The 27,136-nt window shown below is 41.9% G+C and overlaps 1 pseudogene across 1 annotated transcript in view; it reads right to left on the bottom strand.

The window, feature by feature from the left end:
• Window positions 1-27,136, bottom strand: part of LOC306788055 (vacuole membrane protein 1-like) — a 58,531-nt pseudogene that overhangs the window by 28,685 nt on the left and 2,710 nt on the right. Inside the window, exons 2-7 of the transcript in view lie at window positions 25,511-25,610; window positions 23,609-23,764; window positions 21,578-21,656; window positions 19,845-19,933; window positions 18,404-18,514; window positions 4,154-4,396 (exon numbers count right to left, since the gene is read on the bottom strand). The product of the transcript in view is annotated as a vacuole membrane protein 1-like (transcript). The remainder of the gene's footprint in view (window positions 1-4,153; window positions 4,397-18,403; window positions 18,515-19,844; window positions 19,934-21,577; window positions 21,657-23,608; window positions 23,765-25,510; window positions 25,611-27,136) is intronic.

Below are 27,136 nucleotides of genomic sequence, written 5' to 3'. Positions count from 1 at the left end.
TACCGCCAAAACATGAGGAGAGGGTGAGGGGGTGAGGGCTACAGACTTAATTAGCACAATGAAAACAGCCGCCAAGAAATGCAGTGTTTTTGGAGTTGCTCACAGCTCATTACTTTAATGTTTCCAGGCACAGAGGGAGAGTAGGGGTGCAAGGGGGTTGATAGAAGATGCTAAGGATACAGTCGGTGTAAGCTACAATTACAGATGGCATATGGATCATTTCAAGCCCCAACACATGCCTAACATCCTAAAAATAAATGTAATTCAGTTGTTTAGGTGGAACACACACCAAATCACAGCTCCAATCTCTCTCCTAGAACACAACTAACTAATCACAGCCACATTACTTGTATGTAGCTGGATTGCTGAGCCAGAAAATGATTAGTGGGTAGTTAGCAACCATGGCAGCGACAACAAGCCCAAACAATCATTCTCAGGAGGCGGTGCTATCCCAAATACTGGCAGACTGCATTTTTAATCTGGACGCCCTGTTCTCGTGTTAACACTGCCGTCTTTGATGAAATCTGCCAGTTTCTTTTTTATAATGGAGACGTGCCCTAATCTCCCTGGCAGCTGCTCCATTCAATAGCTGTGCCTCTGTTTGTGAGCATGCGTGCGTCTGTGTGTGTTTGTGTCGGGGGCACTGAAAGGCGTCCACCTGCACAGTGGTGGTGTTTGAAGTGCAGCACTTAACGGAGCTGCAGTAGTGGACAGAGAGGCTTCAAGAGGGAACAGACAAAGCGACAAAGAGAAAGGAGAGAGGAGGAGAAGAAGAGGTGCTGGGGAGGGGAATGTCTCATCACCAGTTGATCCAGAAGATGGGAGGCTGGCGGGAGGAGGAGGAATGCTGGCGTGGGCGCTTTGAAACTGTGGGCGCAACAGGTGTCTCTAGCTATAGAGCTGACAAGCCGAGGCCATGCCCGGCTGAGGTTACATGGGTGTGGTGGTGACTGTGTGGTGGGTATCGCATGGTAAATACAAGAGGATTGGGTGGCATGCACACACACGCACACACACGCACACACTCGCACACACTCGCACACACTCCTATATCACAGCTCAGAGCATGGTGCTGCTGCTGGTGTGGCTGCAGCTTGGCTCAGAGAAAATTTAACTCCAGTTTGAAGCCAGAAAAATTAACATAGCGTGTCAGCAAATCAAACACTTTTCTGACGTGTGCCTGCACACACACACACTAAATGTAGATGTATTACGAGGGAGTGTGTCTCACATAACGATATAAAGACATTAGAAGATGTGAAAGCTAAGGATCACAGTATAATTAATGACAGAATCATTCTTTGATATTAGTTTATTATTAATATTTAGCTTAGCATGTAAAGAAATGGCTAATGTTAGGGTTAGAGCACATGTGTCAAACTCAAGGCCCGCGGGCCGAATCCGGCCCGCCACGTCATTTTACGTGGCCCGCGAATCCGCCAGCAAAAAATAAATAAAAATGAATTTTGTTTTTTTTGCTTTTTTATTTTTGGAAAAATAATTAAAAGTTAGACTTGAAAATAAAAGTATCCCCATGGTCGAAATTATGAGATAGAAAGTTGAAATTATGAGATCGCATGTTGTCTGTGTACAGACATTAAAACTATCACAACAGGTGGACAGGAGAGGCAACAACCCGAAAAGAGGTTTTCCAACGATTGAAAAAGATCGACAAATAATCCCAAAATGTCCACGAAGAGAAAAATTGATGCAGAGGGAAGAAAATGTAATGAAAGATGGGAAAGCGAATACATGTTTGTGCTTCAAGGAGAACAAATGGGTCTGTCTTCTGTGTTATGAGGCGTGTCGGTGATGAAGGATACAATTCACGTCGGCATTTTGACACCAAACACGGAGCTAAATTTAGCCTCCAAGAAAAACATCAAACTGTCCAAGAATTAAAAGGCAGACTGCAATCACAGCAGAATATATTCACACAGCTACAGCCCAGTGCATGCTGAAGGATGTGAGCAGAGCTCCGACCAGATACAGACTTTTACAAATGTCAGTTTGTGAAGAAACACCATCGCAGACAGAGTTCATGAACTAGCAGCAATCTAACAACACAGCTCGCTAAGAGACAAGCAGGTACTCGTCTTCTTCATTATCTGTTGATGAAAGCACAGACAACACGGATACAGAGCATCTATCCATGTTCATCAGACCTGACTCTCAGTGAGGAGCTCTTGGATGAAGCTGCATGCACAGGACGACGACAGGGAGGAACATTAGTGATGCAGAGAGGTGACACAAACAGCTTTGAACAAAGTTAATGTCATAACTTGTGTTTGATATTTGTCTTTGTTATTTTCTTTAATAGTTTGATCTTTGATAGAGTCATGTGGGTTTCTTAACCCTCAATTAAAATGATTTATGTTATAATAACAGAAATGTGCTTAAATATATGTTTCCATTTATATAACTGCATGTACAATATGTTTACACTTGAATAAACAATAATCAAATGCAGAGAGAGTTATTTAACAATATGTCAGGGAGAAGTTAGTTATACAGTCTTACAGTTACAACCGGCCCTTTGAGGACGACCGTGATGCTGATGTGGCCCAGAGTGGAAATGAGTTTGACACCCCTGGGTTAGAGGGTAGTGAATGAGTACAATCAATTAAAAGGCCTTTACCCAGTATAGTAGTGCAAATGTGTATTGAAATGATTATTCAGTTGAAACCTAAAATGTCTTTATTAGATGTGTATGTGTGCAATTTCCAATTTTGCACAAGTGTGTATGTAATTTAATGTATCACAAGCAATAAGGAAGCCTGGGGGGCAATCACAGTAGAGAGCAGGCTGTGAAAAGCCTTTCTGGTTCCCGTGCAGCTTCTAGTGAGGCAGTGGAGGAACTGTGTTTCCCCCTCTCTTCCACATTATGCAGAACAGGGGAAACAGATAAAGAATCATAAAAGTCATATCGCGTGTCAGCGACCAAGTTCTCTTTTCTCAGTGTTTGGCAGTTCTGCCTTTCTCATGAAAAAGTTAACTGCCGGTAACAGTGGACATAAAAAGACACTGTCGTTTCTGAGAAGGCTGTAGTGGAGTGTGACCTACAGATCACTGTGGCACATGTCTGTTCTTGTGCTTTTTGGTGTGTGTGTGTGTGTGTGTGTGTGTGTGTGTGTGTGAGAGAGACATAGTAGCACAGGCCATTGTCAGCGGTTTCATGGTAACTCCGAGACATGTGTGAGTCAATGATAAACCACCACAGCCCCGGTCTAAATGTAACACACCGAGTTAGAAGGCTGTTTCTGTGTCTAGCTCCAAGAACAGAAACAAACAATGTTATTTTTATATATTTCTGCTATAAAGTGGTTAAATGTTTCTGTTCTGGCTCTGAAAAAAAAGGTGGTATATTGACAAAACATTTCATCTTTCTCAGCAGCCACCAGGCTGGTTAGAGGTGTGAAACCACTAACATTGCATGAGGGGAAAGTCATGGTAAGAAGCTGGGGGTTTCCAAGCAAATGAGTTCTCAATGAATACGTTTGCATGCACAGTTTGATGCAAATTTTGATAATTTAAAGCTTGAGCCTTTACTAGTGGAGATACTGCCAAAAATTAACAAGTAGTCGACAGGGATTCTTCAAATAGGACCAAAGAGTCTTTCACATAGTCAAAGGGAGATCTAAAAGATGAAAATATTTCTTTGTATTAAGATGTTAACAGAGACCGAGAATACACAAGAATGGCCAAGTCACACTACTACTTACACACCACAGCATGCAAAATAGATTATAACTAAGAAAAAACTGATGGTCTGACTTGTGCACCTACTTTGGAGTCCTTGGCGTGTACAGTTTGACGATGCCCTTTCAGTGTTGGTAGCTTTCATGTTTCTACCATCCTGTCTAATGACACCTTTCAAAACCTACTGGATGAATTCAAAAATGCATGGTGGTCAATGTGAAAACAGGACTGTTTTTCTTCATGCCTGAAAAACTGACATTTGGGAGATATGAGGTTTTCACCTGCACAGCAACAATATTTCAAAGCACACACTCGGAATACTGGTCAAAGCTGTGGCGAGTGTGCAAGGTCAATCCAAGCTGCGACTAAAACTGAGCCATGAGAAATGTTCATAAAAGATTAGCTCTGTTCAGATGCCTGCAGTATGCACAGCCGGTGTGTGACAGCCACTCACCCACATACGAGCTTCGAGGCGGACTTTGGAGATGATGGTCCAGAGAGAGATGCTTCCCTGGATGACAGCTGACCCCACCAACCCGTCCGCCCCCGCGGCCTCCACGCCCACTCGCTCAGCATCAGAGTCTGGTGCTGACGCGTTCGGCTGGGGACAGACTATTTGGTCCGGATAGGGCGGTTTGGGGAAATCCACCGAGCCACATTCATAGGCTGCCAAGGTCACCGATGCTATGTGTGGTCCCTGAGAAATAGAGAAAGACAAAGACACAGGCGGAGGAAGAGGAAGATGAAAAGAAAAGGAGAAAAGAGTAAAAAATGAGTGGGAGTTGTGAATCCACCTGTTGGAAGTAGTTTTGAGTCAGAGGAAGACCCCTTCGCATCGGGAGAAAGTCACAGATGTGAGTCAAATACTGATTGATAACATGACAGTTACATGTATCTAGGCTGCGTCTCCTGTTGTTACTACAGCAGTGTAACTCTCTGACTTTCAAACCAAACTAGCATATAGAGTGGATGTGCCTTCTGCTTTCCTTTCTGTAGGAGTTAAATAGGCCATCAGGAAATGGAGAAAAACATGCAACTTTGGTTAAGCTGAAGCGTTGCTTCATGCTGTGTAAAGGCTACGGGAGAAGTGTCAACGGATAAAGAGTGGAGGGCCCCGGGTGGAAACAAGGATGGAAATCAAAGCTGGGGTGTAGAAAGCCTTTGGTGTACACACACTCACCACACACACCATCTGTATACTCACTCACTCAAACAAATGCGCCTCAAAGACATGTCAAGAACAACAACTGAAGAATAAGTATTGTTTTATGAACACAGGAGATGATTCTCCACACCTTATATACCATACACGAACAACCGAGTGCAGCCGTCCGCCCACAGGAGGGCAATAAATAATGAAGAAAAGAGCAGCAGAAAAAGAAGCAGCCTCTCAATACAGACTCTTTTCAGACTGAGCTTATTAATGTTTGACTGCTTCTGTTGTAAGAATCAGACATTAGCATACTTAAGGACCCGCAGTCTTTGATAGGGCCTGGTCTGGTTTACATTTCTGGCTCTTGTGTATTTACTCACTTCAATTACGCTTCCAGTGAGAAAACATAGGAGTCAAAGGAAGGAAGAGAGGTGCAGGTTGGATTTCTGGTGTGTCGTGAAAGTTGAATTAGCGGCCAGCTTTGTTTTTTTTGTTCAAACACTAAAACAAGTCATCCCAATATCCACAATACAGCCGAGTCGAGAGACTCCTTAGGTCACATTCACTCACAATTAAACTGGAATTACACGGAAATACCAAAATGAACAAGATCGCCATTTCAACACGCCTCTGGCATTTTGAAAAAAAGTACCAGCAGTCTCCTTTCTCTAATTGCACCTCCATTATTATAAACATGAGGAATTCCTCATTAGATAATGTATCATACAAAGGCTGAATTTCATGTAGGACACCTGTTTTAAAGGGTAATTAAACTTCCTATTTAAAACTACAACAGTTGATGTGAAAACTAAGCTATTCCTGCAGCGTAAGTTCACTCATCAAAGTCTGTTGTCTGAGAGGAACAAGGAACTATTTGTTCAAATAGCCGCCGGCCATTCTACACCGACTCGCTATGACAATAAGGTTTATAACATTAACGTTATGCACAATGTTTGATTAAGTTTTACACTCAACAGGATCCGGCCAGGAAGAAAAGGTGACGTAACTTTGCATTTGTAAGAACGCATGTTTCACACTGAACAATGATCTACAATCTAGATGGAACTGAGATGACGGAGATCATCAAACAAGTGAGGAACACTCATGTGATCCCTTCAAATAAAGGCGATCCACAGAGTGGACCGATTTAAGCGGGCCCTGTGTACTCTGTCTATTCTATGTGTTTACACTCGTGCGTATGTGTGCAAGAATGGGTGCTCCCAGTGACGCGCGGGGGCAGTTTGGCATTACGCAATGTAGCAAACCCGGGGTGGGGCTATAATTTCCGGAGCCGCATGGGAAAAAGCAGGACAGGACTGGACGGGACGAGGAAGGGCGCGACAGTGGCGTGCGAGGCAACAGGAAACAGCAATGTGTTCTCCAGGAGAAATGCACTCCTTTTCGATGATACAGATGAGTTTTTTAAATAAACAGTATTAGTGAGCATCACAGTCATATTTACATAAATTATTTTTAAAAAGCTGATGTTGATCTTTGCTGATGCTTGTTCACATACATTTTCTTACGAAAGCAGAAGACATATCTTTGGAAATCTTGAGTGACCCAGAGGGAGAAGTCAAGAAACTCCCAGCACTGACCCAGTCAGACGTGATACTCCCCAGCCTCACATCCTCCCCAATGACTCAAGTGGGATCACACTGCCCTGACACACACACACACGCACACACACACACACACACACACACACACACACACACACACACACACACACACACACACACACACACACACACACACACACACACACACACACACACACACACACACACACACACACACACACCTCAAGCAGAATGTTTGTGTGGCCAAGAAACACAATATTCATCTTGCTCACACCTTCAAAGTCTATCTCAGGTAATGTGTGTTTACCAAACACACACAGACAGCCTGCCAACAGAGAGCATTGCGTGACTCAGAGTACCTGCGCTCTCTCTCTCTGTCACTGCTTCTCACCTTACACAAAAGCCGAGTCCTCTTATGTTGTCCAGGTGACTCACCATTAATCTGCACCCCAGCCTACAACATCCAGGTAGCTGCTCTGTCTCATTTTGTTTCTGACTTTAGGACACACACAAATGCCGAAAAAGGTGTAGCTAATAATTAATATAAGGGAAAAAATATAAACTACACTGTGGAGGAAGTCCTTTTTTTTTTAAACCTCTGAAAGAGACCATTGTTCATTCTCATACACCGTTTACTGTTTACTATAAACAAAGCAGTGGTGAGGGTTTGTGTGAGTGCTAAAATAACTATTCCAACTGCTAACTGTGTTTAATTTGAGATTTGCCAAATATTGACGATGTTTGAAGCCACTAAAATACACATCAGTGCTGACAGGGGCACAAAGTTGCTGTTTCTGACCCGATGGGGTCCACAATGGAGGCACAGTGCTGGCATTCCTGTGGCGACCTGCAGAAACCAACGCCTGGCCTCCAGAATGAGTGTGATCCTCACTCCTGGATGCGAGTACATCCACACAGAATCTGGGAAGACACACGTAGTTTGGATCTGACAATAAAGACTCCGTGTGTGTGTGTGGACAACATACCATCACTAACTCTCTGGTCCTCCTGTAATTCCATTGACATCCTGAGCGACATCCTTGTATTCCAAAGTGGAGTTTTGTTTCTGCAGGAAAAAATGGTTTCGCTAAAGCGATGACAAGAAGACGTCAACACCAACACGTTGGTCTATTTGAGAACCAATAAAGAGACGGAAAAATATGAAAGAAATTCGGAGAGCCAAAACTCATTAAATGGCTTGTTATACAGTCAGCTACAGGTAGATATTAATGGGTAGTCATGTGGAATGTCAAGTTCTACTACAGACCTGCTATTTCTTGATGGTTAAAATATTTTTCGGAACGATAAGTTCAACAGAAGAGCAAAGTGAATATTTGATTCCCCGTCTCCCTCTGTAACACTAATCCCATCTGCATGGCGCTTCAGTGAAAGCTTCCCTGTGGAGTGTTTCACCACTATTAGTGCAAAGGAGCATTGTGTGTGCACAGAAGATGCAATACAAGTTCCCACCGCCGGTTTGCCTTGTTCTGCTAGTTGGTGATGTTGGCGTGGAAAAATGAAGCAATGATTGATTTGCAAATGTTTTATTAATCAGGAAATGCATTCTACACATTCGTTAAACCGTTTTGCTTTTTGGTGAGTAACACTGAATAGCAGCACAACTTTTGAAAACTACACATGGCCCTGAAGCCCGACCCATTCTCTATCAGCCCTGTTACAAAACAATAATAGGGTTACGTGTTGTAGCTCCTTAAGAAAGCATAAAAAAAAGGTGTTGGGTTACATTTGATAATCGTAGTGATCTATGTGGCCACTTGAACTCAGGAGTTTGACATGATGAGGGGTAAACTGGTAACAAATGACTTTTTATGTGCAGTAAATTGTTCCTTTACCGATCATGGACAAGTGACGGATTGGCTACGAGCGCGGCAGTTGCTAAAGCACACGAGTGTGACGGAGCTTCCTCTCAGTGCCACAACATGAGCAAAGTATGCATCAGTGTGCCCACTGAAGGAGGAAGTGAAAGCTGGTTGGCCAATAGCTGCTGCTGGGATGAGCCACTGACACAGACTGTCTCACAGCATCTTTAGTCCGAGGGATCCAGTGCAATTATTTTTAAATAAAAAGTTCAAATAAAAGTTTCATGGAAAAAAGAAAAGCACATAAATAAATACACAAAAAAAAAGCTAAATGCAGGTGTGTTGTTTTTCTTTTAATCATGATTAAATACCTCGATTGAAAACATTACAATTGTGATGTATTTTCACACAAACAAGGTTTTGTGTAATGCAATGTCACAGTTACCGTTTATTGAGGCCTGTGTTTTGTCTCTACTGGTGTGCTGCCGTGTTGTTATGAATGAATTAAGCTGGGAAGGAGCATGACCATGTAGGCATTCAATAACCAGCTTTAAGTTGAACATTTTGTGGTTTTCCAAGATGTGACAATGGTGCCACCTCAACATTTCTTTGTCCATAATTTAATAATTCTAGTTATACAGTAGGGGTGGGAATCGTCAGAGATCTCGCGATACGATATTATCACGATACTTCGATATATCACGATACTTTCACGTTATCACAATACTCAGAGTATCGCAGGAACATATATTGCGATTTATTACTTTTTTCAACTTCAAATGATGTCCCCAAAGGAAAACTGTGTCAACATGTTTCCTCGAATAAGATAAAGTTTTCAGTCTGTTCATCTCACTTCAATCATTTTTATTGCAGCACAATAGGATTGTCAAGCTGACAGGCTGACCAACAATGTCATAAATGTTGCATGAACCTGACCAACTGAACTGTTTGTATTACTACATCGTCCAACTTAACTAAATGCAAATGTGTGGACTCAGTATATGAACTATAACTTATATAAGTAGGATATTAGAGTTATATCACTCAGTATAACTTGTGATGCGTGGACGTCGAGGGCAGAGAGACAGTTATGCGCTTGATTTTGCTAAATATAAAATAAAAATATCGCGATACTATGCTGTATCGATTTTTTCCCCCACCCCTATTATACAGTGATATGATGGGTTTTATTGCTGATTGTGAGGTTTGCGTCTGACGTGTGAAGCAGGTGAGTTTTGATTGACCTTTATTTCAGATATATCACAAACTTGTTTATCCAATCTTATATGACTCAGAAGTAAATGTCAACCTCACTGACGACTTCATTCTTAAAACATTTTCTTTTCAATTCAGTGTTACGTGAGAGGACTCAAGCCATTGCATCACAGAACGTTAAGATTCAGAAATTGTTATAATACGAGGCGGACATGTGTGTGTGTGTGTGTATGTATGTATGTATGTATATATATATATATATATATATATATATATATATATAGCTATATATATAGATATATCTATATATATAGATATATATATATAGATATAGATATATCTATATATATAGATATAGAGATAGATATAGATATAGAGATAGATATAGATTATATATCTATATGATATATATATGTCTATATGATATATATATATGTCTATATGATATATATATATGTCGATATGTCGATATGATGTCGATATGATGACGATAGGATGCCGATATGATATATCGACATCATATCAGATATATATATATATAGATATACATATATATATATATAGATATATATATATATATATATATAGATATATATATATATATATATATATATAGATATATATAGATATATATCCATACATACATACACATACTGGATTTACAATTCCTGTTTAAGTGTTGGCCATGTTACTGCATTAAAAAAGTTTACACTTGAATTGTAATTCCTGTTAAAGATTTGAAGATTTGTTATCAAGTTGCTGGTGTACGATTTATTATCAGATTGTTTATAACAATATGATATATTTATATTAATGCATTTATTTGTTACATTGACTGTATTTAGGCTGAAAAAGGCGGATGGGAGCATCCCTAACATTTGGGAGAAAAGGCACATGACAGTCAGATTCAGTGTGAGCTGTAGATTAGAAATACATTTTAAAAACACTGGTATGTGTCCCTGCATGGTCGCCCAATATAAATCTGGATTGGGCTACATTTGAATTACCAAATTTATCAAAAAATGCGTTGGGAACTTGTACAAACCTGAATTCATTGTTTCTAATCATGAGACCCGAGCAGATGGAGTCCATAATCGTCCCCGTCACCAGCCACGGCATGTACTCCTCTTGTTAGTTCATGGTGGCAAATGTAGTTGCTTCCGAAGCCTCAAACCAGCCGTTAATGGGTGACCATAAACAGACCAGTTCTCAGTGACGAAGGCCACAGGACGGTCCAGTCATTAACAGGTCGCTGTGGTTGTCAAGGGCCATTTAAGCTAATTAGACATGGTCCGGCGAGCACAACCTGTTAACCACTTCTTACAGTGGGAGACTGTGCTGGAGGCAAAGCAGGACACACATAAGAGTTCGTTCATTATGAAGAAGCCCTGGTCAGGACCTCTGAGGGAGGTAAGAGAACGCAAGACTTAGGCCAGTGATAGAGCAGAGACAGAGAGGAGGGGGTGTTTAGAAGTGGGTGGTAAGAAACCACACACACACACACACACACACACACACACACACACACACACACACACACACACACACACACACACACACACACACACACACACACACACACACACACACACACACACACACACACACACACACACACACACAGAGAGAGATGCTGGAGGTTTCAGGGGCTGGTCCCAGTGATTTATCCATGTGGTTTCACCATATGACTCCATGTTCAGAAACCTCCTCCTGACTGGCAGACAGGCGCTACAATCGGACCCCCACTGAGCGCTGGATTAGACACTCGGAAGATAACACTTTCATTTTGATCCAAACTGACTTCATGCTTATTGTACAAGTTCGGGACTTACAGTGGCAAATTCGATAACCTCACTGTACACATGTTGAATGTTAAACTAAATTGAACCATGTTGCGTTTATTTGCAATGACTTAACTGAGTAAGAGTTCAAATGAGTAATTACTGATAAAACTTGTTCTCACAGCGAATGGAAAAGCTAATCTTTTCGTCTGGTAACCTTATCTGAACAGGAAACTACCTGTTCAGATGTGCAAAGAACACAACTTAAAAACACTCCAATATGCAGCTAAATAAACCTGCATTGTACTTAATATATAGTTACATATTGACAATGTAAAATAAACATAGATCACATGACATGTACAGAAATATTCATTTTAATTTTCTAATAATATAAAATATTAAAATAATCTATTTCCAACAGATTACAATGGGAAAACGTGTCTTTTGTTGAACTCCAAAAATCTTACTTTATGTTTAAGTTTAATGATGCTATGAATGCAATGGGTGTACATTGCTTCTTTGAGTGGCTTTCATTTGGACGACTAGCAGCGAAACTAAAAGTCAGCCATGATCATAAGGGGCCTAAAGCAGGGACCCCCACACAGACCACCTGAGGGTGTGTGATGGTGTGACGGGGAACAGAAAAGCCTCGGGTGACCTTAACACTTGCAGTCTGCCAGGACCACTCTGGTTTGATCTGGTCAGGTTTTGCTTGTTCTGGCAGAGATGTTGGTACCATTCCAGACTGGCTACACACTAAGCCCACTTTGGCCCGGGATTTGCTTCCTGTGTGTGTGTGTGTGTGTGTGTGTGTGTGTGTGTGTGTGTGTGTGTGTGTGTGTGTGTGTGTGTGTGTGTGTGTGTGTGTGTGTGAGAGAGAGAGTGTTTGTGAGTGAATGTCTTTCAGATCAAATGGTTATTGTACTTGGTTTAAACAGGACTCCTGGCCTCCAAGACAGAGACAGACAGACGCATGCTTTGGATGGCTGAGGTGTGACAGTTCAGATTTAGATGCCAATAGAAACACACACACACACACACACACACACTTACGCATCTCTCTGACATTTATCTTGGAAGGAGTGTGGTGAAGATGAGTAAGTCACAAGACGTTTGGACAGAAGGATCCATGTCTCCAACCTTATGAGGAAGAAGATGAATTAATTAAAAGTCATAGATGAAAGCATTTTGCTGTTATTTATCCTCGCTTTGTTTTTTGGTGCGATGATGGGCATCAAATTGTCATTGTAAAAAAGAAGGTGATTAAACAAGTCTCAACTTACACATACTTGGACTTTGTTTTCCTATAAGACAATCTGTCCTTTACACATCATATTGTGTCTTTAACGATATCATTATTTGTATCTCATTGTTATTTAGGTTATTTAGGTTTCTACTACGGACACAAATGCTGTTTTTCGTTTGCTGCAAGGAAAAAACCTATTCAAGTGACACTTCTGTCATCAATTGACTGTGGTAGTATTTTATATATGCATGCAAGTCCATCTCCCTTGAAAAAGTTAGATTCAGTGTTTCATTGCTGCGTTACAATTTGTCTCAGATTCGGGTTCACGCAGACATCATTTCAGTTTGTACGAAAGAGTTGGTTTGTCTTCCTTCTATAACCGTAGAATTAAACATTAGTACAACCTCCAATCATGCGGACAAATTAAGTGTCATTCATAGAACCCGCACAGTTTTTGGTGAAAGCACTTTAAATGTTTTTGGACCCTTTGGACCCTTGGTTTGCGCTACAGAGACAAATTCAATTTAAGATTTTAAAAACAGGATTAAGGATAATCTGACCACTGAATGTTCTTGTCATGACACTGAATGACAATTCTTTGGTGGGTGTAATTTGCTGTTTTGTTTAAAGTCTGTTATTTGTGCCATCATGGACAGGACCCCCCTGTAAATTGACGTCAAAATCTCCATGGAATTATCTTGGCTAAATAAAGCTTTAATAAAAAAATAAAATACAACCCAAAGTTAGATTCCCCTCACAAGCAGCTGCAGATCCATAACTTACTAGTGTAAAATTCCCAACCAACATATCTTCATGGCACATAAGTAATATTGCCCATTCAGTAATGAAGCATCAAATCCAAGCGATAAAGTTCTGACACACTATCTAGATGTAGTTAAAAAAGAATGGCTACAGATTGAATTTAAGAGGTGTTTAAGTTAAAGAGAGAGATCCGTTACTGGCCGCCAGTGGTGACTCAAGAGGAGCTTTTCAAAGAAACTGAACATGATCCTGATGCGTCACTCATGATCCGGGTAACATGCATGCACGGTATCAATTCTCCCTTTGGTGAACAGAGGAGTGACTTTGTTGAGTCATGTTTGTCACAGAAGGAACGTACAACAAAGGCAAGAAAATTCTGAATGAACGATGTTTATACATGCAGTAAATCCACACCCATCAGAGTAAATTCAACACTTTCTAAAGAGCCGACCTGGAGCACTATCAGCTTTGCGGTCATAAACACCTCTCTAATAAACACTTGTCAGGTGACCTTTATGAGTAGTGGAAAATTTAGTGCAGGTCATAACGACCCACACGACTGTGTGAGTCACAACTCAAACAAAGCAACTAGGTTTCTGTTTTTGTAAACGTGACGGTGCCCCATTGTTTGCTTCTGGGGTTGCAGCAAAGCTCGTCACTGTAAAAGCCACACAATGGTCAGGTGAGTGAGGGGTAGTGTTCCCCCCCACACACACACACCAGCCCTTTGTCCAATACCATGCCATGCCCTGACCGAGTTTCCCTCACCCACATGTTCTTGTCAGACTGCGAGTGTGTGGGCGGACTGCACTTAAACTGTGTAATGGCATATGAGCGGGAGAACTTTAAGAACCTGAGCAGCAGAGTGTGTGTGAGTGTGATATTAACAACAATGCAGGGACAGCAGTTGGAAGCTACACTCTCCAACCTGCTCAGCGCTTACAGCGATAGTTGGGGCGAATTAAAGCTGTGCACAAATTCAATTTTAGGGGGTTTGCTGGGGGAAATCTGTATATTCTACACAAACCTCCTCTGCAACCTATAATTTAGCAAACCTAAAAGCAACTGAAGAGAGAAAACTATGGCATGTTCCACTATTTAGATAAGCCACTGGTTTATTTTTTGAAAGACAGGGCACTGTAAATCACGAGTTATAAACACACTACAAACAAGGTCTGTAATCTCATAGAATTGCTTTTGTTTTTTCCCCAGTGGCTGCTAAATCCCAAGCTCCCAGACAGACACAACATGTACACCTCCCATTAAAAATACAGCTCAAAGCCAGGACGGACAGAAAACAAGACTACCCTAGTTGTTATTATGTAAACAGCAACTTCTATTATAATGACTTTAATTCTTTGTTGCTGTTGATTTAACGTTGAGCACAACAATTTTCATGCTGCCCATAATGACAACAGCCATTACTGAAAGTAATTTAATGGTGGATGACTCAGATGAGCTCTCTTCTAAAATATTTACAGCACTCCCAAGCTTTCAAGAGTTACACTCATCGCTAACCCCTTCTCAGTGAAAAGAGGATTTATGGAGGGCAGTGACACGAGTTGTCACTGGAAAAACAATACTTAAAAACTTAAGTGGGGTTGAAAGCCATTGCCACTCACAATTGCGATCTTCACAATCATTATGACAGATGCATGCGCAGGTGCAAGACTCTGTGTGTGTACTGATCCTCTCCTCTGCAACCCAGAAATCAGATCGCTCCAGTGCTCCTGCATGATTTTATTATTTTCATGGTCTGTATTCTAAGCACCCACCCACGACCTCCTCCCTCAGAGCAGCTGGATAAAATACACTTGATGGTGTGCCAAGAAGTGTGCTTTTTTGTTGTTGTCTTCTTCTCCACGCCTGAGTTGCAGGGATTTATCTTTCTCCAATAACCAGTCCTGACCGTGTACAATGATCTCCCGCAGTCTCAGTGGGACAAAGACACAGACAGTAGACACAGGACAACAACCACCCATGTCAGGGAACAGGAGAGCTGCCACTTCTGCTCTGGTTTCATTGACTGGGATGGTTTATGTGTTACTGGCTCTGCCCCCCCTCTGTTGGTGGCTCTGCAGTACTCTCATAATACAATGTTCACAGCTTGGTCCCGCCAACCACTAAAGGATGCGTGCTGTTAATATGTTAACGTGTGTGGTCATTTATTTCCAACAAAACACCTGTTAGCGGTAACAGATTGTCACATCAGTCTCTCAGACGTTAAACAGAAACCTTGAGTGTAGCATTGTCCAATTGAATGAAGTCAACACTGTGTGTTGAGCAGAGAAAAATGTGAGCACACATTTACTGAAACTGGAGGAAATTAAAAATTGCTTCAATCTAGTAGTTATGTCCTTTAATAAAGAAGACAGGAAAATGGTTAGGGACACATGATGACACTAGGAAGGTAGGGGAAGTCAGATGACAACACAGAGTCACATGTTCTATCAGGTGAAGAAAGCGCTACAGAGGACCGTGATGGTTATTAGACCTGGTAGCATTCACATCTTTCTACATCTTACAAAAAGGTGTGAATTACAGAAAAAGAGCTTCTGATGTAATGTACAGTGAAATGTGTGTTAGTAGTGTCATGGTTCACTATGCTAGTCAAGTTTCTTTCATTTTCATTTGCCATGGAGACAATAAATGTTTCTTCAGCTGTAGCCTTTATGTGAATCCAAATATTGATACTTGGTATTAAGTGAATGATACTACATGTGGAAGTATTTCCATTCAAGTCTGCTCTTAATTTTTCGGGTTTATCAACATTTTAAAACCACTGGCACCCTCTACTGACAGTTACTAGTAATGAACCGGCTCAGTTACAAACACCAGGTGCAGTGAAAGATTATTATGATGAGCAAAATAATCAGGTATGACTGCAACTTACAATGATCGTCATCGTCTATTCAGTTACAGATTATTTTTTCGATTAGTCGTTTGGTCTGTAAAATGTCAAAAACAGAAATAAAATTGAAAAATGTATCTTACAAGAGCACAGGGTGACCTCTCCTCGGATGTCTTGTTTTGTCCGACCAGCAGTCCAAAACCACACGGAAGTCCGTTTACTTTCATAGAAGAGCAAGACATTGCTTAAACCAAAATGTTTAATTTACTGATTGTTTGAGCTCTGCTCCTCACAATCAGGAAAATGCAATGAAAGTGTTTCACCAAATTATAAAGTGGATGAGCTGTGAACTAAAAGTGAATTGTGGCACTTCTCCCCTGAGCTGGAGTACATCTCTAGTGGTTCACTTGTACACCACTTACAGAGTAACTGTGGTGGTGTTGTTTCCACATGTTGACAAGGAGGTAAATCAAAGTCAAGAGCCGGTAAACATCGAGGCCCACTTTAGTTCTCATTTCTAGCTTATTATTAAGTCCTATGGACAGGAAGAAAGACAGTGCCAGTAAGGTCAAGCTGCATGTGGGGACATCTGATCTAATCCAATCACTGACCCGAGTCTGCTGGTACTCGCCACTGTTCACCGACCACAGAAATTCTAAAAACTATTTTTACTGTCGGAAATCAAAAATATCTGTCAGAACCCAGAAATGAACAACGTCACTGAAAAATCTCAATGCATCAACAAAAAAGTTGACGTGTAATTAGAATTCTCTGAGGTCAGTTCTGTGCTTCTTACTTGTGGTTTGAGCGGATTTAGATACTAGATCAGACAGGTTCTTTAAATAAAAAACATATATAGTTGGAGTTATACATAAGACCAATAACAGGCTACACTTTTATGAAAAAATTAAAAATCAGCCAATGTCTTTAACATCTTGAAATTAATTAATGATCCTCACTGACCACAGACTATTTAAAAATGTATTCATCTTTTGTTCCAGTGTGGACGAGTTGGATTGCCATCAACAGATTGTCTGTCAGTCTCTAAAAGCCTGTAACGTTTAATTAGCTTGTAGCGCTCTCATAGTCTAAATGTAGTTTCAGAAGTCCATTCTGTGGGAAACACATAACACTTAAAAGTGTGATTCTTCATATCCAGAGGCATATAACATCCCATTTTTAAAAACATTTTTTTGAATATCCACACCAACACATCAAGTAGCCTATCAATAGCTCAAATCCAAAATATCTGCCCCAGTATCGGCCTCTAAAAAGCAATATCAGTCCAACTCTATAAAAAATGTGCAAAAGCAGCTCCAGCAAAGAGCACCAAGTTCTGTCATGAACCCAATGGCACCACAAGCTGCAGTAGCAGCCGTGCTCACTAGATGGCGATATCCTACATTAAAACCTGGTGAAAAAGTGAGCGGGGTCACTAAAGGAGAGTAGCAAAAAACTCTCAAATTACATTTGGGAGCAACATAGTTTGGCTTTTAAAAAACAGCAGAATAGAGGACACGCACTTTACAGTTTCCAGTTCAGCTCCGCTGGGCAAGGGCATACAGTGCTACAGTGGACTCCCTGATGACAGATGGACTGAGAGCAGTGAAGACAAGCAGATGTTTTGGGACCTGATCTGATCAGCAGTGGAGATCCAACGCCTCCCCACCCTCGAAACGGAGCAAAAACACTCAGAGCCAGAGAAGAGTTTGGGTAAAAACAGAAAAGAGGAAGGGGGAAGGAAAGGGGGGAGTAATAGGGGGACTGTATGCAGAGGAAGGACATTAAAAGGAGAAGGAGTAAAAGGAGGGAGTGTAAGAGAAAGTGAGAGTGAGCAACACAGTGGGGAGTAGGAGAGCAGGGAGAAAGGAAGGAGAAAGAACTCTCTCAGGAGGGGGGGGGGGGTGTTTTCATCCTCATGTGCACTCAGTCAGAGGGGTCAGTGAGTGCGATTGTTCCTAGACTGCCTGTCAAAACAGTGTGACTACCACAGCGTCTATTCATCTCCGCCCCACTCTGAAATGCACACACTCACAAACCCATACTAACTCACGTATGCATGTGCAAATGCCAAGGGAGCCTCCAAAAGCTTTCAACAATGCTCTTATTAAAGCCTTAGCAACAACCCAACAACAGCATAAACAGCCGTTTGAGACCTGCGTCATTGCACCACCATCAATCCACTGGGTTTGAGTTTTGGCCCCGTCATAAACATGCACAGGCAAGTAAATAACTGCATTGTGAAGGTGGAAGGCAACTTGTCATGGAGTCACAGAAAACATTTTCTTACCAGGTAAAGAAGGAAGGTGTGCAGGCCGGTGCCAAGACCCACCGAGGAGAGGATGCCCAGGCCGACCCAGTAGGCGCACCACAGCGTCTTCTTCTCCGTGTAACGCACATACTGCACGGAGGCCAGAAAGAGGGACGGTTAACCATATGGCAGAGACACATGCACAGAGTGGGAGGAAAACAAGTGGGAGGGGGGGGCACAGAGAGAAGAGGGGAGGGAAAGAGACGAGAGTGAGAGAAGGTACAAGAGCGAAAGTGTGCAAAACAGAGAACAGAGGGCACTTAAAAGGGTGGGTGAGGGCAAGTGAGTGGTAGAGAAAGAGAGGGAGACGTAGAGAGGGAGAGAGAGAGACCTTTAGAGAAAGAGGTTGCTGTTGGGTTTAGAGGACAGAGCCGCAGGGTTGGAGTGTTCAGCACGCTGACAGAAGAACAGCACCATTATTCTTTTTGGTGGCAGCCAGCTCTTACACAACTAGTAAAGTAAGGCAAGCCAAGATCTCTCTCTCTCTCTCTCTCTCTCTGCTACTCTTCCTCCAGTACATCCACCACTATCACTCCATCTATCACTCAGTTTACACCTCCTCCCTCGAGCCAAGGCAGGTCATTTTCAGGAGGAAGCATGGAGTGGGTAGATTACGGGAAGAAGGGAGGGGACAGAGGGGTGGTGGGGATTGGGGGAGGCTCTGACCGAAGACTCCATTTCCCAGGAAACCCAGCAAAACAAAAACACCACATACGGCCTCTCTCTTTGCTGGGAAGTGCAGTGATATAATATAGAAAAAGTGGAAAATAAGAAAGGGGAAGGGTTTTAGTCAGATCTGTAGCACAGTCTGCTGTGGTTTATAGCCACAGCTGCAGTCGTTTGCCCTATGGCCATAAAATATTAGCAGGTACAACTGGGCTTTCCAGGAAGTTAATAATTAAACTAACATGATGTCGGCACACTCACACACTTGTGAGAGAGGATGTTCATGACAATATCCTCTCATATGCACTTGTGTTCCGGCGGTGAGAATCCCAATCAGTTATTTGATCCAATAACTATGTGGGATAGATACACTATAATCAATCAATAGTCCCTATGCAGGACCTAAGTACATAGTAAATATCACTTTTCAACCTTAGTTGTGGTAGTGCTGCTTGAGTGCCTTGCTAAAGGATACTTCAACCTGTGGACAGGAGGATCCAGGGATCAAATCATCAACCCTTCGATTATAGACACCCATTCACTCCAGAGCTACAGTTGTATGTACGTATGTGTATTACAATTAGTCTTACGGTGGTAAAATGTTACAGGGAACTATCCTCCCTGATAGAGACCTAGACTTTATGATTCATGTCAGCCTAACAAGCTGGAAGACCTGAGTTTAGGTGGTGCCCCTTAACAACACCCAAAGTAAGGTTATAATGTACTCTGTAAAATATTTACAGTATTCAGTCACCTTCTGGTGTGTTCCTTCAATACAGTAGGCGATGGAGCGGAGGATAAGCAGGATCAGCAGGCCAAACAGTCTGTCTTTGCTGCCATAGCCTGGGTGAAGAAGAAAATGCAGGTGGAAAATGATGGGTTAAAATGTGAACATGCAGAGGTGAATGGTAAACAAGACTGGGAGAAAGATGGTGAGTACGGGGGCAAAGTGTGAGGGCTGATGAAAAAAAATGAGGAATCATAAGAAGCATGAGTGAGGCAGGATCAGTGAATGGAAAGGAATTATTTGAACGAGAGGCGACACCACTTTTATTTAAACGGGGAAGAATCAGCAGTTAAAAACTAATTAAGACGCTATTATAGGCTTCACAAACAGCAGCGGCATGTCCAATAGGATATTATAATACTCAATAATATTCATGTGGGAAACACACTTAGAGGCAATGGGTCACATTGGGCAAAAGGGCAAAGCTCCACCTGCTGGCAACAAAAAAAAAGCTGTACTCAGACATTTTGAAATTAATATAATTCTGGATTAATACATGACTTGAGAAAAACGTTGGGCACTGCTGAAAAGTTATGGTAACTGGGATCACTATAAACAAAATGGATCATGTTTTACCGCACACATTTTAAAGTGAGCCTTTTGAAGAAAAACTTCAGATCAAAAAACCTTGTGCCCACTCGTGCCATATTATTATAAACCAAACCGCCGGTAAAAGTAACCAGATTTAACATGCATTGGCGAGACACTTTTTTCCTCCTCCTGTGTGTTAATCGGGGGAATGATATTTCGTCAAGACCAGACTTTCAGGCTCTCAAGCATCTGTCTGAGAGGATTACCAAACATCAAAGCAGCGGGACAACGTGGTCAAATTAGGCTTGCTGGACAGAGCAAACACAGCTACCGTTAACCAAATTGATAGTGTACTGTATACAAACAGGGAATTTAGTCTTATAACAGAAAGCTGAGAAGAACAGGTAAAGCTATGTGCCCACATAGATTATAACCTGCGTGAAACTGTGTGAAAATCGTAAAAATGTTCTGGTTTTAAATACCTTATGTGTTGCTCCACATAACAACAACACTGAATAACATTAATTTACACTGCATATGTACGTAACCCTTTGGTACATTACTTTCATTGTAACCTCACTATTACAGTGTATTGAAAGAGGTGCATGCTATCCTAGCTGTTAGCAGAGTGCGGTGGTCACGTATAAAAATAAATAACGCTAATGCACTTGAACTGTGATGGTTGAGAGTGGGGTCAAATTAACTGAAGACATGTTGAATAAAGTTAGTAAATGAATATACCTGCTGTGTTGTGTAACTCATTTCAATAGTGTTGTAACATTACTTTAGCTAGGAGTGGCGTAAAGTAAATAACGCTAAATACTACAATGTTAGCCACATTTAAAGAAACGTAACTTAACTGTAACTTTAATTAAATAACGTTAGGTTAAAGCTTTGAAGTACTAGTGTTTCCTAATTCTGCTAACATTTCGCAAGTAACGGTCCTTCATTGCAGAATTTGTAATTGGGGACTTCTAACTACTTGCTAAACTTAAGTCAGCCAGCTAACGCTGTCTTGTAAAACTGATGTTTGCCATTAGCCGTAGTGTATTTTGGCTAGTAATGACTGTCCTCAGGCGTGAGTAAGGTAGCATTAAACACGGTTAGAAAACGGCTAGCTAGCTAGCTACGTTGATAACTCAGAATTGTTCCCACATTAATTAACTTACCGGTGTGCCGAGCAGCTGTATGCCAAAAGTGAGCGGGCTCGAGGGAGGCCAGCTTCACACGCCCCTTGTCTCATCATGCCTGATTGCGGACAGCCGTGGACAGCTCTGACGTCAGCTCACACCTGGCATTACCGACTCCACGTGGGTCTGGAGTGACCACTTGTGATTGGATCGTACTTCACTGCTCTATATGCAAATACACTTCTCTATAAATATCGTTGCCGCCAAATATATTTTTATAATATCCATGTTAACCGGATATAACAATACCAATAACATGCAGTGTGTCCACTAAAAAAAACAGTTTAGTGTTGATAAAGAAATGGTCTCAGTAGGCTATAATGACTTTAGCCTATATCATGCTGTGATGCTGCTCCTGTTTAATTAAGGAATGGCTAATGTCTGTAAACCACTCTCTAATGGGCAGCACAAATTGTATCAGACTTCTGTTGTGTATATGGGTTTTAAATTTGAATGCAGAATTAACAGCATTTTGAATACAATGATTTACAATGAGTCTCTCACATATACCCATCACAACCCTCCCTTTTTTTCCACACAACCATTGCCACCATTTACATCTTGAGAAAAATAAGTGCAGAGCCCTGAGGACTCCCCGTGCATATGCTAGAAATTACAAACCACTTCTGTTCAAGATAAACCTCGCTGTGCGCTTGTCCTAACGGGTTCCCGTGTACCCCCCCCCCCCCCCTGCAGCAGTTACAACGCCATGTGTTTTGAGTGTTGGTGAGCAGCAGCTTCTCTCAGTCAGAACACTGCTCGTGGTGCTTGCGGCTCACCACATCCGCTTGTAGTTTAGAAAATAAACACGTTGTCCTCACACACTTAACCACATAGGCCTCCCTGAGCGTACACTCTGACCTTCTTCTAGGCCCTCTGTGTCAACAAAGATTATTAAGCGTGTAAAGGACACGTTGTGCACTGTGGGGAATTTGTCATCAAAGCAAACTCTGATCTAGAGTGTGACGCTTTCGCTTTTGTGAGAGAGGTGGCATCAGTGAGTGAGGTGGAAAGACCTCGCCAGCTCTACCCGCAGTAAGGTTTAAAAGTTATGAGGGGGAGAAAAGCAATAAGCAGATCCTGAGTGCTGCATTATAGGCTCCATTAATCTGACTGAAGACTAAAGTACGAGAGAGAAGGCTTTCTGGGTTGATAGCACAGCGACAATCAAGGTCACCTCCTGTCTGCTTCTATAAGTCTGTTTGTGCTTTTGTGTGTTTGATTGTGGCGAGTGTATGATAGCTATTTTTTTCTTTCACAACCATCATAACAATTTTTTTTTTCCACTTGAGATTGACAAGCAGTACTAGCACCTCTATAAATAAACTGACATCACAAAAACACTGCTTAGCTGCTGTCGGCACTAGTGGCATCATCGCATGAACAAAAATCATTATTTATATTGTGCTTTCTCAGTCAAACCGGCATCTAAGTTTATAAGGCAGTCAAACCAAAAACCTTTTATCTGCTTTTTTTTCCCTACATGCATTAAATGTATATTGAATTTCACCAAACAGCTTGTAAGCCATGTCCTGAGTGTGTTGTTGCACAAAAAAATCGAATAATTACCTCGTTATCTCACAAAATAGTTTTTTGTGCAAGCATCAATAAGGTTTTCACTCTCTCTTTCTCTTTAAATTCGGGGTTAAAGTTTTACTGACCAAATGCATTCCTTCGGGACATGGAAAGTAGAAGGAGCACCTCAGGTGCAATTCTGCAGAAAAACAGGATTACTTTTGGGGGAGGTAGCCTCCCACCCTTGGTCTTGTTTCTTCCATAACACCAGAGTTTCATGCTCCTCCCTGTCCCTCTGTTTCTTCTCATCCACAGACAGGTCCGAGTCCAGCCGCACAGCGTGGGTATTACAAGTACACACACAAATAACAATCACGCATACACAACAAAAGAGCATTTACATCTTTACAGAGGCATTGTAATACTGATGCACTGATAATATAATTATCTTTTAGCGCGGGTTTGATCTATTTCTTAAACGTCTTTTGTCTTTACTAGTCAGCTCTCCATTGTGCTGTTCCTTGACACCAAGACGCCTCTGAGGGAGTTCACCTTCGGGCTCGCACTCTGCCATCTCATTCACCAGGAAGGAGTCCTGCTGAGAGAAGAGACGGGCCTTCAGCACAGAGTCACACACACTGCTCGCCGAGTCTGAAGAAAGCCCAAAACGAACACAGACTCACACACACAACAACAACACACGGCGGCCCCAAACACTCCCCCCACTTCAACATGTCCGTATACACTCCCACACACCAGCCCGGTGTTCACCTGCTCCTGCAGATTACAGGTAAACCCAATAAGGCCTGTGCTTGACCTAATGAGTAATAAAAAGCTGGGAGCAAGTCTTGTTCATTTTTCTGTGTGTACATTGGATCATAAATCCCCCCCCCCCCCCCCCCCCCCTTACACAGCAGAAGGAATGGTAATATGTGTAAATATTGGGGGAAAGTGTACAGGACAAGAGTTGAGCTTTTAGTTTGTTCATTACATTTACTCACCGGAGATCTACACACATTCATACACGTGTCTAAAAGCATGTCTGCAAAGTGTCTCAGTAAACACAGAGGCGCAGGATTCTCAGGAATCTGTCAGTGAGCGGTGAGACGGGGACTCAGTTTACCATCTGGTGGTGTTGTCAGTGTCTCGCACACACAGACGCACACACTCTTTCTCACTCTCTCTCTCTCTAGGAGCTTAAACCCTCTATCCGGTGCCCTTGGTCTGGGCCTCTGGTTCCTGTTTCCATGCATCAACACACTGAGCTGTCAGGTGACAGACATTATTCTGTCATTTCCAATAATTGTATCTTGCTGAAGGACCTGACACTTGAAAAGGTTAAAGATCACTTGGTAGGTCCAGCATGTTTAGGTTTGGAGTGCAGTCCTGAAGGACAAACAGGCTGTGGGTACTTTGCAGTGTGATTGGAGCAACTGAAGTGTCACACAGAGGAAAATAAAAAAAATCTTCTCAGACGATTAGACTGCAAGGCATCTGGAGAGCTACTCTTGGGCTTTCTCAGGGAACCACAAACAAAAGCTTTTCATCACACACCCAAAACCTTGAACACACGCTCAGACTGGGAGCACATGGGAGAAGTTTGTCTTCGGGACATTCTGCCAGAAATCTCCTTCGGTTTAGGCAACAAACTGACTTTATGTTGGGGAAAATATCATGGTTTTGGGTTCAAAATAAACCCTTTTCTGGCAGAAAGCTCGGAAGGCGAGCACCATGTCAATACTTCACGCTCAATATCTATCGACTTGAATACACTTTTCTCCTCTTGCAGTGAGAACCATACATTGTCGAACAGGGATCAACAAAGTGTGTCTATTATTCTGAAAGCAACACTTATTCCAGAAGTTGGTGCGCCTCAGCTGCTCGTGTACATGTGTTTTATTCGACACAACAATTAATTAGATGAATAATTAAAACTCTACGCATTATTCACAATCAGAACCTACAGTGGTAAACAGCTTCGTAACAACCCTGCGTGCTGTGGGAAACACAGTAGCACAGCACTGCTGCGGCACTTGATTGCGTAATCCCTTCTTCCAAAACAACCCGGACCTGTTGAGTAACTCTTGTGCCAGGGACAATGAGAAACTCAGCACAGAGCGCGCACGTACACACTTCAGGATGAGAAATTTGATAAGCTGCAAAGCAATTTTTTACATTTCAAACAAAGATAACAACAGTGCACTGGAGAGATTCTGAATTCATGAAGTGCAAACAACAAAGCAGGGCTGTAATGTAACAGCCTAATGTGTTTTAGCAAGGCATTATGCAGAGAGGGTAAACTCACCGTTCAGCTGGTGTTTAATCCACAGTAAGATCTGGACTCAAGTGAAACTTGTGATGGAGTCCCAGCGGCAATGTAGGGCAAAAGTAGGCTACCCGTGAACTTGAATAACTTGAATGCAGGGTGCGGTGATGGAGGGGGCCAGTGAGGGGTCGAGGACTGATACAGAGTTGCCGGGGGAGGGGAGAGAGCGGGCTGGCAGGAGAGAGACACAGAAAGTCGGGGGAGATTTCATCATTTGGCTGGTAGAACCTCCAGAGAGCCAGTCTAATTAAAGGTCTATAAACAGTGGCGGCTGGTCAACAGAGGGCAATGGGGCATGGCCCCACCTTGAGCCACACAAAAAAAATTTTTAAAATTATAATAATCATAAATTATACAAATTGTCAATATTTGTGTTTTTGAACTATGGAATGTACCCAGTAATATGTATAAAATATGATATCTGCTTTTCCTGCTCGTCCTCTCCACCTGTGTGCTCGTCTGCTCGTGCTCTCTGTCTGTGTGCACAACACTCAGAACGCTCGGTTTTGCCCAAAAGAGGCGGGTCTATGAAGCAGTTTAGCCAATTGGTGATTAAAGATATAAATGAGTGACATACAATTTAGCCAATCAGCGCCCTCAAATAGATTCAGTGTGGGGCTAAAAATATTTTGCCCCCCTAGCTGTGCGTTCTCGTCAGGAGAAGTCTCTACAGGAGAACTTTGGCGGAGATTCTGCAGCCAAAGAGCTGATATCAGATCAGCCTGACCTCACAATCAGACAGCAGACTAGCGGGAAAGGGAAGCAGTACATGCGAAGCTTCTGTACTGTACACCAGACAGGTTTGGCGAGCAAGATGACGTCATGCTTAGTTAGCTTTTTAAAACAACGGGGACAGATCCAGCACGGATAGTTAGGGATGAGGAAAACAGGTAAGGAAACATGAGAACACCAGAACACACATGAGAACTCTGTCAAGCTACATATTAGACAAAGTGAACATCTTTTCTTCTACATAGTTGTCCTCAGTCTCATCTGCTTAACTTGGTCATGGAGACATCAACATGTAATAGAGATGGTAAATTAACAGTGAAAACTCATCATAGCTTAATTTAACATCAGTATTCATAATTACACTTCATGTTTACTTCTCCTGATCTTTACCTCCTATAACAAGGTCCATAGGGGCATCTCAACAAATAAACAGGTTATATTATATTTGATAAGTGTTATTTACTGCTTTTTGTCATGTTGGAATACATGTTAAATATTGAACTGCAAAGTAGTAATGCGTGTTTGATACTTTAATTTTTTGCATTAAATTATACTGGGATGTTTGCTGAAATTGATAGGATGGCCCTACCTAGAAAACTTTCCACCAGCCGCCACTGACAGCCAATATGTTTTAAAGTGAGCACACTTGTTTATTCCAGCAATAGTTTTCTAAGTAACAGACCTAGTGGGAACAATGATGTTGCCACTAAAGCCACTAGAAGGCACTGTACTCCAGAGAATGCTAGCAGGACGTGAAGAGGGAAGCAGGATGTGAAATCCTTCTTTTCAAGTGACTAAGCGTTCAGGAGAGAACTGCAAGGCTAATAATGTTTAGCATTTTAAGACCATCCTACAGTTATAGATTCTGTTATCCTTCATGTTCGACAACATTTAATGTGCGTGTACTGTACCGAAAATAATGTTTATTTTCGTTGTTTAGTGCTGTATGGAATTGGTGTCTGTCT

This window comes from Melanostigma gelatinosum (assembly GCF_949748355.1).
Source record: "Melanostigma gelatinosum genome assembly, chromosome: 14".
NCBI lineage: Eukaryota > Metazoa > Chordata > Actinopteri > Perciformes > Zoarcidae > Melanostigma > Melanostigma gelatinosum.
The sequence above is the reverse complement of the archived record's forward strand: the minus strand, read 5'-3'. Positions and strand labels throughout refer to the sequence as shown.